The sequence below is a fragment of the Microcaecilia unicolor genome, chromosome 7, assembly GCF_901765095.1.
Source record: "Microcaecilia unicolor chromosome 7, aMicUni1.1, whole genome shotgun sequence".
Lineage (NCBI taxonomy): Eukaryota > Metazoa > Chordata > Amphibia > Gymnophiona > Siphonopidae > Microcaecilia > Microcaecilia unicolor.
The window spans coordinates 79810422-79825126 of NC_044037.1; the positions used below are offsets into that span (position 1 = coordinate 79810422).

The 14705-nt window shown below is 46.3% G+C and overlaps 1 protein-coding gene across 1 annotated transcript in view; it reads right to left on the minus strand.

Annotated features, from left to right (window-relative positions):
• The window catches only part of DIAPH2 (diaphanous related formin 2), a 1482340-nt gene that overhangs the window by 454136 nt on the left and 1013499 nt on the right, over positions 1-14705 (minus strand). The window lies entirely within an intron of this gene.

Below are 14705 nucleotides of genomic sequence, written 5' to 3' on the forward strand. Positions count from 1 at the left end.
TCATACTTACTAAACGCTCAAATTCATTTACGCTCTCTCTCTCTCTCTCTCTCTCCCACACACACACACATGTGAAACTGATAAGGGATACCAGGCTCTGTGACATGTTGAAGGACTATAGATGTTCACGGTATTAAAATGATTTTTTTTAGATTTATTTCTGGTATACCACCTGCAATCCTGAAGGCTACTGAAGTAATGCATATTCAAAATCTTTAAAAAAAAATCACTCCTTTTCCCCACAACCCAACAAAACAAAAATGCCTGTCAGAAGTTCCTCGCGCTCCCCACACTGTCAGCCAATCAACACAGTTCCTTCACGCAGCCCTCTTTCTACCAAAACTCCATGCAATTCACTTCATCCTCTTTATTGCCTCTTCTTCCCTACCCTTACATCTTCCCCCATTCACCTTTTTATATAAATAATTAATTTGGAAGCAGGTCAGCCAAGGTTAAACACCCCCTGTATAATTCATGGCGCCTTCTTTACCCAGACAGTGCCACTGAATATCTCCTCTGACCACTGTGTAACTGTTGGACTAGTGTCGGGGCAGTCTGCAGGTACAGTCTGGGTGGAGTCGGACGATATGCAGGCACCAGCCATATTCAGTGATGGCCCACATACCTAACTGGGCAGATAGGACCACACCTTTTCACTACTGGGCTCATTTTTGAAAGAGGACGTCTATCTTTCGACATAAATTGGAAGATGGACGTCCTTCTCCCAGTGACGTCCAAATCGGTATAATCGAAACCCGATTTACGACGTCTCCAACTGCACTCCGTCGCAAGGACGGTCAAAGTTCAAAGGGGCGTGTCGGAGGTGTAGCAAAGGCAGGACTTGGGCGTGCCTAACACTTGGATGTCCTTGACCCATAAACGAAAAAAACAAGGACATCCCTGAAGAACACTTGGACGTTTTCACCCGGACCTGTTTTTCATACGACTAAGGCACAAAAAGGTGCCCGAAATGACCAGATGACCACCGGAGAGAATCAGGGATGACCTCCTGTTACTCTCACAGTGGTCACTAACCCCCTCCCACCCTCAAAAACATCTTTCAAAATATTTTGTGCCAGCCTGTATGCCAGCCTCAGATGTCATACTCAGGTCCATGACAGTGCATGCAGGTCCCTGGAGCAGTTTTAGTGGGTACTGCAGTGCACTTCAGACAGGTGGACCCAGGCCCATACCCCCCCCCCCCCACCTGTTACATTTGTGGATGAAACAGTGAGCTCTTCAAAACCCACACAAACTCTCCAAAACCCACCACAAACCCACTGTACCCACATCCAGGTGCCCCCTTCACCCGTAAGGGATATGATACTGATGTACAGTTGTGGTAGTGGGTTTTTTGGGGGGGTTGGGGGGCTCAACACACAAGGTAAGGGAGCTTTGTACCTGGGAGCATTTTATGAAGTCCACTGCAGTGCCCCCTAGGGTGCCTGGTTGGTGTCCTGGCATGTCAGGGGGACCAGGGCACTACAAATGCTGGCTCCTCCCACACCCAAATGGCTTGCATTAGGACATTTTTGACATGGACATCTTTGGTTTCGAAAATCGCCGAAAGTCCAAATCTAGGGACATCCAAATTTAAGGATTTGGACGTCCCTGATGGCATTTTTGAAACGAAAGATGGACATCCATCTTGTTTCGAAAATATGGGTTTCCCTGCTCCTGGATTTCGCCATTTTGCAAGGACCTCCACTCACCACTGGAATTCACTCCACTTAAGTTTATGTACTCCACTAGAATCACTCTTGCATACCTGAGACATTCCCCTGCATTCAATAGAGTCACACTTCTGATCCTCTCTGCTGGGGGCCTCTTCTACTACTACTACTTAGCATTTCTATAGCGCTGCCAGGGTTACGCAGCGCTGTACAAGTTTAACATGGGGAAGGACCGTCCCTGCTCAAAAGAGCTTACAATCTAAAGGTTACAAACTATGTAGTCAGTGTAGGTATCATGACTAGGGAAGGTGGTTATGCGCCAAAAGCAAGGGAGAAGAGATGGGCTTTGAGTAAGGACCTGAAGATGGGCAGGGAGGGCGCATGACGTATGGGCTTGGGAAGGCTGTTCCAGGCATATGGTGATGCGAGGCAGAAGGGGCGGAGTCTGGAGTTAGCGGTGGTGGAGAAGGGTACAGATAGGAGTGATTTGTCCTGAGAGCGGAGGTTACGGGTGGGAACATAGGGGGAGAGGAGTGTAGAGAGGTACTGGGGGGCTGCAGATTGAGTGCATTTGAAGGTTAAAAGGAGAAGCTTGAACTGTATACGGTAGCGGATCGGGAGCCAGTGAAGTGACTTGAGGAGAGGGGTGATATGAGAGTATCGGTTCACGCGGTAGATAAGATGTGCGGCAGAATTTTGGACAGATTGAAGGGGGGATAGATGGTTAAGTGGGAGGCCAGTGAGAAGAAGGTTGCAATAATCAAGACGAGAGGTGACGAGCGAGTGGATGAGGGTTCGGGTGGTCTGTTCAGAGAGGAATGGGCGAATTTTGCTAATATTATAGAGGAAGAAGCGACAGGTCTTAGCTGTCTGCTGGATATGGGCAGAGAAGGCGAGAAAGGAGTCGAAGATGACTCCGAGATTGCGGGCTGAAGAGACGGGGAGGATGAGGGGGTTGTCAAAAGAGACGGAAAGTGGGGGAAGAGGAGAAGAGGGTTTGGGTGGAAAGACAAGGAGCTCAGTCTTTGCCATGTTCAGTTTCAGATGCCGGTTGGACATCCAGGCAGCGATGTCTGAAAGGCAGGCCAAAACTTTGGCCTGGGTTTTGACCGTGATGTCGGGAGTGGAGAGATAAAGCTGGGTGTCATCAGCATAGAGATGGTACTGGAAACCATGTGATGAGATCAGCGAGCCCAGGGAAGAGGTGTAGATCGAGAAAAGAAGCGGTCCAAGGACAGAACCTTGAGGAACCCCAACAGAGAGCGGGATGGGGGTGGAAGAAGAGCCATTAGAATATACTCTGAAGGTGCGTTGGGAAAGATACGAAGAGAACCAGGAGAGGACGAAGCCCTGGAACCCGAATGAGGACAGTGTGTCAAGAAGTAAATTATGATTGACAGTGTCAAAGGCAGCAGATAGGTCGAGGAGGATGAGGATGGAATAGTGACCTTTGGATTTGGCAAGGAACAAGTCATTACAGACTTTAGAGAGTGCTGTTTCTGTCGAGTGTAGTGGGCGAAAGCCGGATTGGAGCGGATCGAGGATGGCCTGAGAGGAGAGGAAATCAAGGCAGCGGCTGTGGACAGCGCGTTCAAGTAATTTGGAGAGGAAGGGTAGAAGAGAGATGGGATGGTAGTTGGAGGGACAGGTGGGGTCTAGTGATGGTTTTTTGAGAAGTGGTGTGACTACAGCGTGCTTGAAGGTGTCAGGGACAGTAGCAGTGGAGAGAGAGAGGTTGAGGATGTGACAGATTGAGGGGTTGACTGTAGGAGAGATGTTGTTAAGCAGATTGGTGGGAATGGGATCAGAGGAACAGGTGGTGCACTTAGAGGAAGAGAGAAGGCGAGCAGTTTCCTCTTTGGTGATCTCAGGGAAGGAGGAGGAGGCCAGGCTAGGTTGGTTGGGGGAGTGGGTTAAGAAGTCACAGGGAGGAGAAGGCTTGGAAGTGAATTCAAGGTTTATCTTCTGCACCTTATCGCGGAAGTAGTCAGCTAGTGTTTGAGGAGAGAGTGAGGGGGTTGGGTGGGAGCGGAGGGCACTTTAAGTAGGGAGTTGAGGGTGGCGAAGAGGCGACGAGGGTTGGAGCCAAGATAATTAGTTAATTGAGAATAATATTCCTGTTTGGCAAGGAATAGGGAGGACTGGAAGGAGGATAGCATTAATTTGTAATGGGTGAAGTCTGACAGGGTGCGAGATTTCCTCCAGAGTCGTTCAGCAGATTGGGTGCAGGAGCGAAGGTAACGGATGCAAGGGGTTAACCAGGGCTGAGGATTAGTGCGCTTAGTGGGTCGAGAGACAGATGGTGCTAGGGTATCCAGAGCAGTGGAGAGAATTTCATTGTAGGCAGAGACAGCCGTGTCGACAGATTTGGAAGACGAGATGGAAGGGAAGAGACTGGAGATGTGAGAGGATAGGGTAGGGGGGTCGACGGCCTGGAGATTCCTGAAGGCAGTGGCTATAGTTGGGCGAGGTTGAGGGGGAGGGTGATGAAGTGTGAGGGTGATTAGGTGATGATCTGAGATAGGAAGGACTGAGGTGCAGAAATTGGAAGGTGAGCAGGAAGAGAAGAGAACGAGGTCGAGACAATGGCCATTACGGTGAGTAGGGGTGGTAGAGCATAGTTGGAGGTTAAAGGAGGATGTCAGAATGAGGAATTTAGAAGCGTAGGAGTTGGATGGGTCGTAAACGTGAATATTAAAATCACCAAGAATGAGGGATGGAGATGAGGGATCAAGAAAGACGGTGAGCCAAGCGTCGAAGTCAGTAAGGAAGGAAGAGAGGGGCTTATCAGGGGGGCGGTAGATGACTGCAACTCTGAGTGGTGTCGGGTAGAATAGCCGGATGGCATGAGTTTCGAAGGATGAGAAGCAGTGAGACTGTGGCAGGGGGAGGGGTTGGAAATTACAAGAGGGTGAGAGAAGAAACCCAACGCCTCCACCGCGTGCATCTGGGCGGGGAGTGTGGGAGAAAAGATATCCTCCATGGCATAGGGCTGCGATTGAGGCAGTGTCGTTAGGGGTTATCCAAGTTTCAGTTAAAGCGAGCAGTTGAAGGGAACGGCAGATGAACAAATCGTGGGTGAAGGAGAGTTTGTTGCAAACTGAGTGGGCATTCCATGGGGCACACGAGAAGGGGAGGGAAGCGGGGGGGAGAAGGGGAATAGAGATGAGATTGGAGGCATTCTGGGATCGGTTACGTGGATATGGAGAGGAGAGGTGGGGGGGACCTGGATTGGGATTGATGTCACCTGTGGAAAGTAGGAGAAGGAGTAAGAGAGTGCGGAGGAGGGTGGGGGAGGAGGGTCGACGAAGATGACGAAGACGGGATGTGTTAAGGAGGAATAGGGATGGGTTAATGGTGGGGAAGAAGTGTGGAAGGTTGAGAGCTAGGAATGACGAGGGGGGCAGGAGAGCTGGGGAGGTGGTGGGGGGTGGGGGAGGTAGGGTAGGGGAGTAATGAGCAGGACGGAAGGGGACAAGGGTGGGCAGTGAGTTCCTGAGGTAGACAGTGGAAGGAGAGGGGGAAGAGGTTAGGAAGGGACAGGGCGATGAAGAGAATGTGTATAGGGGCCATATATAGGGGCTAAGGTGGATGCGGGTAGATGTTAAGTGGCTAAGGTGATAGGAGTAGAGGAAGAAGGCAGGAAGGCTAGGACAGGGACAGCAGGCAGCAGCTAAGGCATAGGGAGTGATAGTCTCCAGGTGCTTTTTGGCTAGGATTCCTTTAAACACTCTGTGCACTTGGAGCGAGGGCCCTGGGAAGCTCGGGGTGGACCTGGAGTCACCCCGGATACAGCTGTGAGGAAATGCAGAAGGGCTGCAAGTCCTCCACAGCACCTGGTGGGAGTGCTGGGCACCTAGAGCGGAGGCCCTGGGTGGATCGGAGTGGACCTGGGTGTCACCCCGGAGAAGGCTGTAAGGATATACAGATGAGCTGCAAGTCCTCCACAGCACCTGAAAGGCAGCCGGTGGTAGAGCTGGGCACCTCTCAGCTGAGGAAAGGCTTACCAGGGGTTAGGCCGAAGCCAGCATTCCTCCCCCTGAGGGTCGCCTGATCCAACCAATCTTCTGCAACCACTTTTCACAAGGTTCACTCCTTTACAGCAGCAGGAGATTCTGCTGCCTATGATACTTAGCTTCTGCTATTGTTTCCACTCCAGCACTGTGCCAGCCAGCTGCAAGACTAAACTTTTACCAATCAACACTGACCAGGTGAATTAACCTCAACCTAAATAAAGCATTGCCTTTGGAAATGCAGCCTGTATTTTTAACATTGGAGTTATCCGGTACCAATGGGTGGTGGTAAGTGCTCTCCCCAAAATGGCTGCACAGCACGTGCAAAATTACTGCAAGGCCATTTCTTTTTTCAGCCTTTTTACCTTCTGCGGTAAAAGGGGCTTTGGTATACGGCAAAAACAAGCACAGCTTGGTAAAAGGGCCCATAACTTGTGCAGTAATGCCAACATAGCCCATTCAAAGTGAATGGGCTGTGTCAGCATTACCGTGCGGCTATGTAAAAAGGGGGAGGGGTTAAGGAGGGGAAGGCTGAACATTCACCTATGGCATCCAATATCCTTGCACTAGCCCTGGATACACAAAGGCATCACACTGAATGCTGGGGGACTGCAAATGATTACTGGATTTGAATGGGTTACTGAGAGGGAAAATGGTTGCTAGTGATGGAAGGAGGAAGAGATTGACTTTTGGGGACAGAGAGGGAGATAGAGAGAGAGAGAGAGAGGCTGCTAAGAATGGGAAGATAGAAAATGCTGAAAAAACACAGAGAGAAAGCTTGATGTAAATGGTGGAAACTAAATAAGACATGATGAGGGGAAGAAAAGAGACTGCTATGAATGAAGGATTGAAAGTGACTAGTACAGCTAATATTAAATATTTATATAACACTACAAGTTGTATGCAGCACTTTAAAGATGCACAAAAGAGAAAGACCCTGCTCAGTGGAACTTACAATCTAGTCAACACAGTGACTCTGACAGATTCAAAGAGGAAACATATATGCAAAAGGGGATGGGAGAGGAATTAAGAAAGAGTGAGCAATGGGGCTGATGACAGTAGATAGATAGATAGATAGATAGATAGATAGATAGATAGATAGATAGATAGATAGATAGATAGATAGATAGATAGATAGATAGATAGATAGATAGATAGATAGATAAAACCAATACTGGAAGTCAGATGGGGTAAGAGTAAGCAGAGACAGATCACTAAAATGACCTACCCATGCAATGCAAATATTAATTATTTGTTCATGCATTTAGTATACAGTGTGCCTAAGTAAACAGCTGATTCAAAGAAAATGCTGTCATCTCTCCATCAATATAAACTCTTACCCCCGTTTACTAAGTTGCGCTAGTGGCTGCCACACGGTATTGCCGACACAGCCCATTCAAAGTGAATGGGTTGTGTCTGAATTAGCGCACAGCAGCCACTAATAAACGGGGGGGGGGGGGGGGGGGGGTTAATAATAAATAATTAGAAAAATGGTGAGTAATTTTTTCCCATTGAGTTTCTCCCCATTTTGCTTTTCTTTAAATAAGCACCGATAAAGTCCTGGAAATAAAAAAACTACCATAGAAAGTGAAAATGAATGTTCTTAATTATTCCCTAATTGTTTTGTACAAATTGGCGAGTTTATTTTTAAAACAAAATGCCTGCATAACTGATAACCCCAACGATGAAGCAGCAAATTAATTTTTAGCTTTGGAACCTGGCAAATACTTAAACCAATTTATAATTAGTTGCTATGAAAGTATCACAATGAAAAGTTCAGTAAATATTTATATACATACTTATTCCTACATAACTGTGTTGCATATAATATTTTTTCTTATTTAAAAATAAAGAAAAAATTAGAAACAACACAGTCCCTTGAGAAAGAAAACTGCAAATAAAGCAATAATCCGAGGACCCTAGGAAGTGGTTTAATATTAATTTAGGATGCAATTATATTTGTATGAGGCAGTAATACTAGTACCAGATAATTTATCTATTTTTCTTTAATTATTAGTTATTTTATCTAAGGGTCCTTTCAGGATCCTCAAGAGCTCAGTATGCTCCTTATTCATACCAAGGGGTATGTTTACTAAGGTGCGTTAGCGTTTTTAACGCGCCTGTAAATGTAAGACACATTAAATGCTAACGCGCATACACCATTTCCACACTTTAAAAATGCTAACATGCCCTTAGCCCTGCTTAGTAAACCTAGCCCTAAGTCAGAGCAGACAGAAGGTGTACAATTTGAATATAGCATTCCCCTTTCTAAGATGGTTGTAATGGTACTGCTTGCCCATATAAAAGTAAGCGACCTCAAGAAAGCATGTGCTGGATTTGTGTGGATTAGCTAAGAGAATCAGTATGTGTCTAAGGCTTAGCCTTTGTGCCTAGTTTTGTTGTGTGTGAAGCTCCCTTTGAGTTTATGTGCAGTGTGGAATAAATGTAAAGGGCAAATATTTTAACTCCTACTATTTACAGAGCTGCCACATTGTCCAGTTAGAACATAGGAATAGCCATACTGGGCCAGACCAATGGTCTATCTAGCCCAGTATCCTGCTTCCAACAGTAGCCAATCAAGGTAACAATACCTGGCAGAAACCAAATAGTAGCAACATTCCACGCTACCAATCCCAGGGCAAGCAGTGGCTTAACCATGTCTGCCTCAACAGCAGACTATTAACTTTTCCTCCAGGAACTTGTCTAAACCTTTTTTAAACCCAAATACACTAACCTTAAGTATTGCATTCAGTTCTGGTCACTGTATCTCAAAAAAGATATAGTGGAATTAGAAAAGGTTCAAAGAAGAGCAACTAAAATGATAAAAGGGATGGAACTCCTCTTATATGAGGAAAGGCTAAAGAGGTTAGAGCTCTTCGGTTTGGAAAAGAGAAGGATAAGGGGAGATATGATTGAGGTCTACAAAATCCTGAGTGGTGTAGAATGAGTAGAAATTAATTTTTTACTCATTACAAAAGTACAAAGACTAGGGGACACTCGAGGAAGTTACATGGAAATACTTTAAAAACAAATAGGAGGAAACATTTTTTCACTCAACGGAGATAGTTAAGCTCCAGAACTCTTTGCCGGAGGATGTAGTAACAGTGGTTAGTGTATCTGGGTTTAAAAAAGGTTTGGATAAATTCCTGGAGGAAAAGTCCATAGTCTGCTATTGAGACAGACTTGGGAAGCAACTGCTTGCCCTGAGATTTGTAGTATAGAGTGTTGCCACAATTTGGGTTTCGGCCAGGTACTTGTGACCTGGCTTGGCCACTGTTTGGAAAACAGGATAGTGGGCAAGATGGACCATTGGTCTGACTCAGTAAGACTACTCTTATGTTCATCATATTTATCTACTAGCAATGAGTTTAACTATTAGCTACATGCAGGTAATCCAGACACGTAAAAACATTTTAGAGTCAAACTCACATCAAGATGTATTTCCCTCAAAACCTGACAGAAACTCCAACATATTTTCATGGCAAATTTAGCACAAATCTTTAAACCAGTGTTCATAACATTTGTAATGAATCTGTTGCAATGTTTTTTTTACATGGTAAAATGAAGGTGCAGAAAAGCACTAGCTTTTTGGACTGCAGAATTAAAGAGTCAGGCTTCAGCTGGTACATATATGAGATAATTTTTGAATGGTTAGATATCATTTACATGTGTTAAGTGCTGACATGTGCAAATGGACATATACATCACCTTAGGAGAATCTCTTCATAAAGGCAGTTAATAAATCCCAATATATAGAGAAATATACACACACTGAATATACTCAAATATAAGCCTATCCGAATTTAAGCTAAGCTAACATTTTTCCCCTAAAAAAAGGAGGGAAAATGTTAACTCGAATATAAGCCGAGGGCTTATATTCAAGTACTCCTCTCCCATAGTGACCAGCATTTCTCTCTCTTTCGCTTCCCTGTTGCTCCGCCCTCCTCCCGCAGTGACCAGCATTTCTCTCCCTCTCCTACCTGCCAAAGTGACTGATAATTCTGACTTCTGTCTTCCTTCCTCCGCACCATCCCCCAAAGTGGCCGGCATTTATCTTACCGGTGTAAGCCTGGACGCTGATACTGACTGCTGACACAGAAGTAAGTACAAGCAGGGCCGGTCTGGGACCTTAAGCATCTGCATATGCTTGAGGTCTGCCAACTCCCCTGAGCCAGCAGGCCTTGAGCCTGTGCAGATGCTCAAGGCCCCGATCGGCCCTGCTTGCAGTTACTTCTGTGTCAGCGGTCAGTGTTCAGGCTTACTAGTAACAGCGTGAGGGCATAAACCTCAAACCAAGTTTGAACTTGTATTTATTTATTTGGAACGTTTATACCCTGCTTTTTGCCACTGAAAGCAGCCCCAAAGCAGTTTACAATGAACTGAGAAAACAATTACAATGACAGTAGAGGAGGTAGAAGAACAGAGGAAGAAGGGAAGCAAAGGGAAAAAAGTCTAAAATGGACTGATGAAATCCAGACACTGAGATGTATCAGAGTGGCTGGAACAGCATCCAACAAGGCACTGTAGGGAGGCCCAGCAAGTGCAGATGAAGTGCTGAAGAAGCAGCATGCAGCCTGGAGAGTGTAGGTGGCCACTGGAGGCAGGAACAGGAGTCGCACTCTACCTGAACCAAAGGCAACAGCCCCCCGCAACATCTGGTGATTAAAAAAGAAGCAAGTCCCCCATAAGCTGCAGCTATGCACAGGAGATCTCCCCAACGCAAAGTAGGCCTCGATCCCCAGCAGCCAGCCACAAGCAGCACAGTTGACTAACGTGGACTGGAGCAGACCAATGGAAAGGCTGAGGGAGAGCTGGGTCAAACAGACATCGGGAAGGAGCCACATTGACGCAATCTGGAGCGCAGCCAGACCGCCGCCATGACAAGCAAGTGCAAAGAAGAAACCGTACCCCTGATGATCCGGTCCGGACCAGGTGTTGAGGAGGAAGCCGCCGACACGACGAGCAAGGGCGAAGAAGAAACAGCTCCCCTGATGTTCCGGTCCAAACCAGGTGCTGAGGAGAAAACCAGACCTCGGCGGTATCCAATGGATCCAGTACATGCAAAATCGGGGCCAGTATACAGCCAGACAACGGGTCAGCTCCGCGATGGTATCTGGAGCTAACGGTAGTAAAGCCCGTTAAACAGCGGCCATTTTAGAATCCCACAAGTAAAAAATGAAGTGTTTGCCACTGCAGCCAGTGTTCAAAATTTCCTATGTACTAGTGTAAACTTTCAGCAGCCATCTGAAATAGTCAGCTAGTAAGAAATAAATAAATAAAAACCTATTACACTTCTTCAACTTCTTAAAGACCTTTTTTGCAATACTTCAGCAATTTTATCTGGTTTGATACAACTGATGTGCTGAAGGCAGCTTCTACTTCCATGGGATTTAAACTGTTCATAGTTTTGTTTAAATGTAGAACAACAAATACAGCAGTTATTAAGTTGTTGAGCTTGGGGCTCACCAAATAATCTTACAGTATTGAAAAATAGTTTAATGTTCCGCTCAGCTTCAAAACCCATAATTCGTAATGCCCTTATCCCTGTGTCTTGCTCCTGTAGAGTGATTTTAGAACACTGCTGCAGTCTATTGGGGGAAAAATACTGCAGTAGTTATTCTACAAATCTAAGAACAAGTTGCCTACACTTCTCATCTCCCTTTGCCTATATGCATTCCAGTTGCATGTAATGGTGTAGCACACCCTTCCAAATAAGAGGGAGATTCTGAGAACATCCATGGGAACAGAATACATTTTTCCCCCCAACTGTGTGCAACTGACCCACATCTTCTGGCCCTTCCTCACAATGCCTAGCCCCCTGAATGTCATCAAAAAGAACCACTTTAGGCATTATCAACATGAGATACCCAATTATCCCTCCTAGGATCTTGTTCTCAAAATCCCTGGATCTTATGCAGTTTCAGAACATATGCCCTAAGAATGGTTGGATGGATCACTTTGCACTTGGGGAAAGTGAATGAAACTGCACACCCTGCTAAATGGGGCCTCAATGAGAAGAAATACACCCTCTGATTCACCTTGCACCTTGGGTTTATTGTGTGCCGAGGCTGGTAAAAGGACTTTTAAAAAATGAAATTAGCAGTGTGCTAAGTGTAACACATCCCACACAGTCATTTCTGGGGGGAGGCCTTATCACCTCCTATTTAGGAGGCGATAAAGATTCCCATGTTAAACTGACAATAACCGATTACCAATTCAAAATTATTTTTTGAAGCCAGAAATGCCATGCTGTGGGAGTCAGCACTACTGCCAGGCTCCTACAGTACCCTAGTGGTGGGGCTGAATTGCTGCAAGACAAGCTCAGAGTAGCCCTACTGTGGCTTGGTAAAAAGGTCCCATAGTAAGGTTAAAAAAAAAAAAACACAAAAAGAAACACCAAAAAATACATGGAATCTCTTGTGGCCAATTCCAGTTTCATATATATTTTTTTAATTTCCTCGGTTCACTTTGCTTAGTTTAGCAATACAATAATTCAGTTAGACAGAGATAAAATGCTCCATGTATTGATCTCATTGTCTTGTCCTTCTACCTTGCCAGTAGGGACATGCACAAATTTTAGATAAGAATGCTTCATAAGAAGTCCTGACCAGAGAAGCTCCTGGTTTCATCAGAGTTTAATGAGTCATTCAATCCAAGAAATAAATTAACTGACATTCTGGGATTGTGTTTAATGGAGCAGGTATCTACAGCAGCTTTAGATTGCAGTATTGCTCTTATAATGTATGGATAGCAGGGCAGGAGTGCCTCATCAATCAAAGGGGACAAAATGGCACTATGCAGCACAGAACATTTTGAACTGTGGTAGCTTGTGAACTCAGACATCACTAAGACCACAAGCTAGAGCATCCATAAAACAGTACAGAGAGGTTTACACTAACTTTATATGTCAATGTCTTATAATAAACATTAACGTCTACAATTAAACACAGAGAAGCAAATTAATTAAGACAATACAAATACACATCTGGAGGTGGCTAGCTTACTAGCTCAATAGAGAATATTAAGGAATTTGAAAATACAAGCAGTAGGTAAAATATCAAGATAAAATATGCTGGGCTTTTTTTTTAAAGGGTGTATTGAGTGCTGGCTCCTTTTCCATTGACAGCTAAAATTGACCCAATGTCCCCAAGAATTAAGGAAAACTCCCAGGCTCCTCACACTATTGCTGCTTTTTCACAGATTCTGTGACTGATTGCAGGGGGCCTGCTATTGTGGAGTAGGTCCCTCAGTGATTACTCCAGCCCTGAAGAATGTTTTTGCATTTGAGTATCAGCACTTTTATTTGCTAGAAAAAACATATTGGGGCCGATATTGAGAGCAAAGGAGTTAGACTGGCTAACTCCTGTGCTTGGCACTGAGCCTGGATACTCAATGTTGGGACATTTCTGGTGACCAGCATTGAATATCCAGTTTATTTTTGGCTGGATTAAAAATAACTGGCTAGGTTGATGTCCACACTTAGCTGATTATCTTTAAACCAGCCAAAGATATCCCACCTTTTAATGCGGCCAAATATGGCTGCTAAACCGGCTTAAAAAAGGCAGATAGCTGGTTATATCGGATGATATATCCAGTTATCTTCTAGCCACAAACTGGGGATATTCAGCGGGGGATAGAGGGCAGGATAGCCAGTTAAACGCTATTTTACCAGTCAGCAGCTGGCTGGTAAAATAGTGCTGAATATCAGGAGGGATTGATAATATGTAATACTAGTAAAACAGGCCTGTTTCTGATACAAATGAAACGGGCGCTAGCTAGGTTTTCTTCTGAGTGTGTATGTTTGAGAGATTGTGTGTGAGATTGGCTGTGTGTGTGAGAGAGAGAAAGAGAGAGAGAGTGAATATGCGAGTGTGTGTGTGTGTGTGTGACAGAGAAAGAGTGAGACTGCTGGGTGCGAGTGTGTCTCCTCTGTCCCCCCTCTAGCCACCCAGCGATTCTCCTCTCTCCCCTATTTCCCCTCCAGCCACCCAGCGATTCTACTTTTTCCCTTGCCCCCCTCCAGCCACCCACCGAGTCTCCTCTGTCCCCCGCTCCCATCCAGCCACCCAGCGAGTCTCCTCTGTTCCCTGCCCCCCCTCCAGCCACCCAGCGATTCTCCTGTGTCCCCTGCCCCCCTCCAGCCACCCAGCGATGCTCTTCTCTTCCCTGCCCCCCTCCAGTCACCCAGCGAATCTCCTCTCTCCCCTGCCCCCCTCCAGCCACCCAGTGATTCTCCTCTCTCCCCTGCCCCCTCCAGCCACCCAGCGATTCTGCTCTCTCCCCTGCCCCCCCTCCAGCCACCCAGTGATTCTCCTGTCTCCCCTGCCCCCACTCCAGCCACCCAGCAATTGTCCTATGTCCCCTGCCCCCCTCCAGTCACCCAGCGATTCTGCTCTCTCTCCTGCCCCCACTCCAGCCACCCAGCGATTCTCCTTCCCCTTACAGCACCACAAAACACACGCAAACAACAGCCACGCCACAGCCCTACTCGGTGGTTGGTTTCCACAGTGCGCCTGCACACGCCCACCTTAGCAGCTGGGCGCGCGCATTACACAGCAGCCCCACCCTTTGACCTCTCTGGGTGCACGCTCTGCACGGTGAACCAGCCTACCTGTCAACTGGCCAATTGGTGCTATGTACACTGCTCAGTGCCCTGCCCACCAACCGCCACAGCGTTTTGGGTCTAATGATACCGCCCAAATCTCTGCCCCTCAGCCAACTGCCCAACCTCCGCTGCCATGCACAGCTCAGCATGCATGCCCACTGAACGATAGACCCAATCGCCGCCGTGCACCCGCCCATTCAGGAGATGGATACAGCCTTACAGAGAGCATGAATGCTTCAAGGCTTCACTGCCACGGAGTCAGCTTCAGAACCTTGGAGGTGCTTTTCATTATATAGGATAATCACTATAGATGTGATATTAAACATCAAAGGCCCTTAGATCTCTCCTGGGAGACCTCAATCAGTGAAGTTTACAGGATATCAACAATGAATATATATGATATACATATGTATA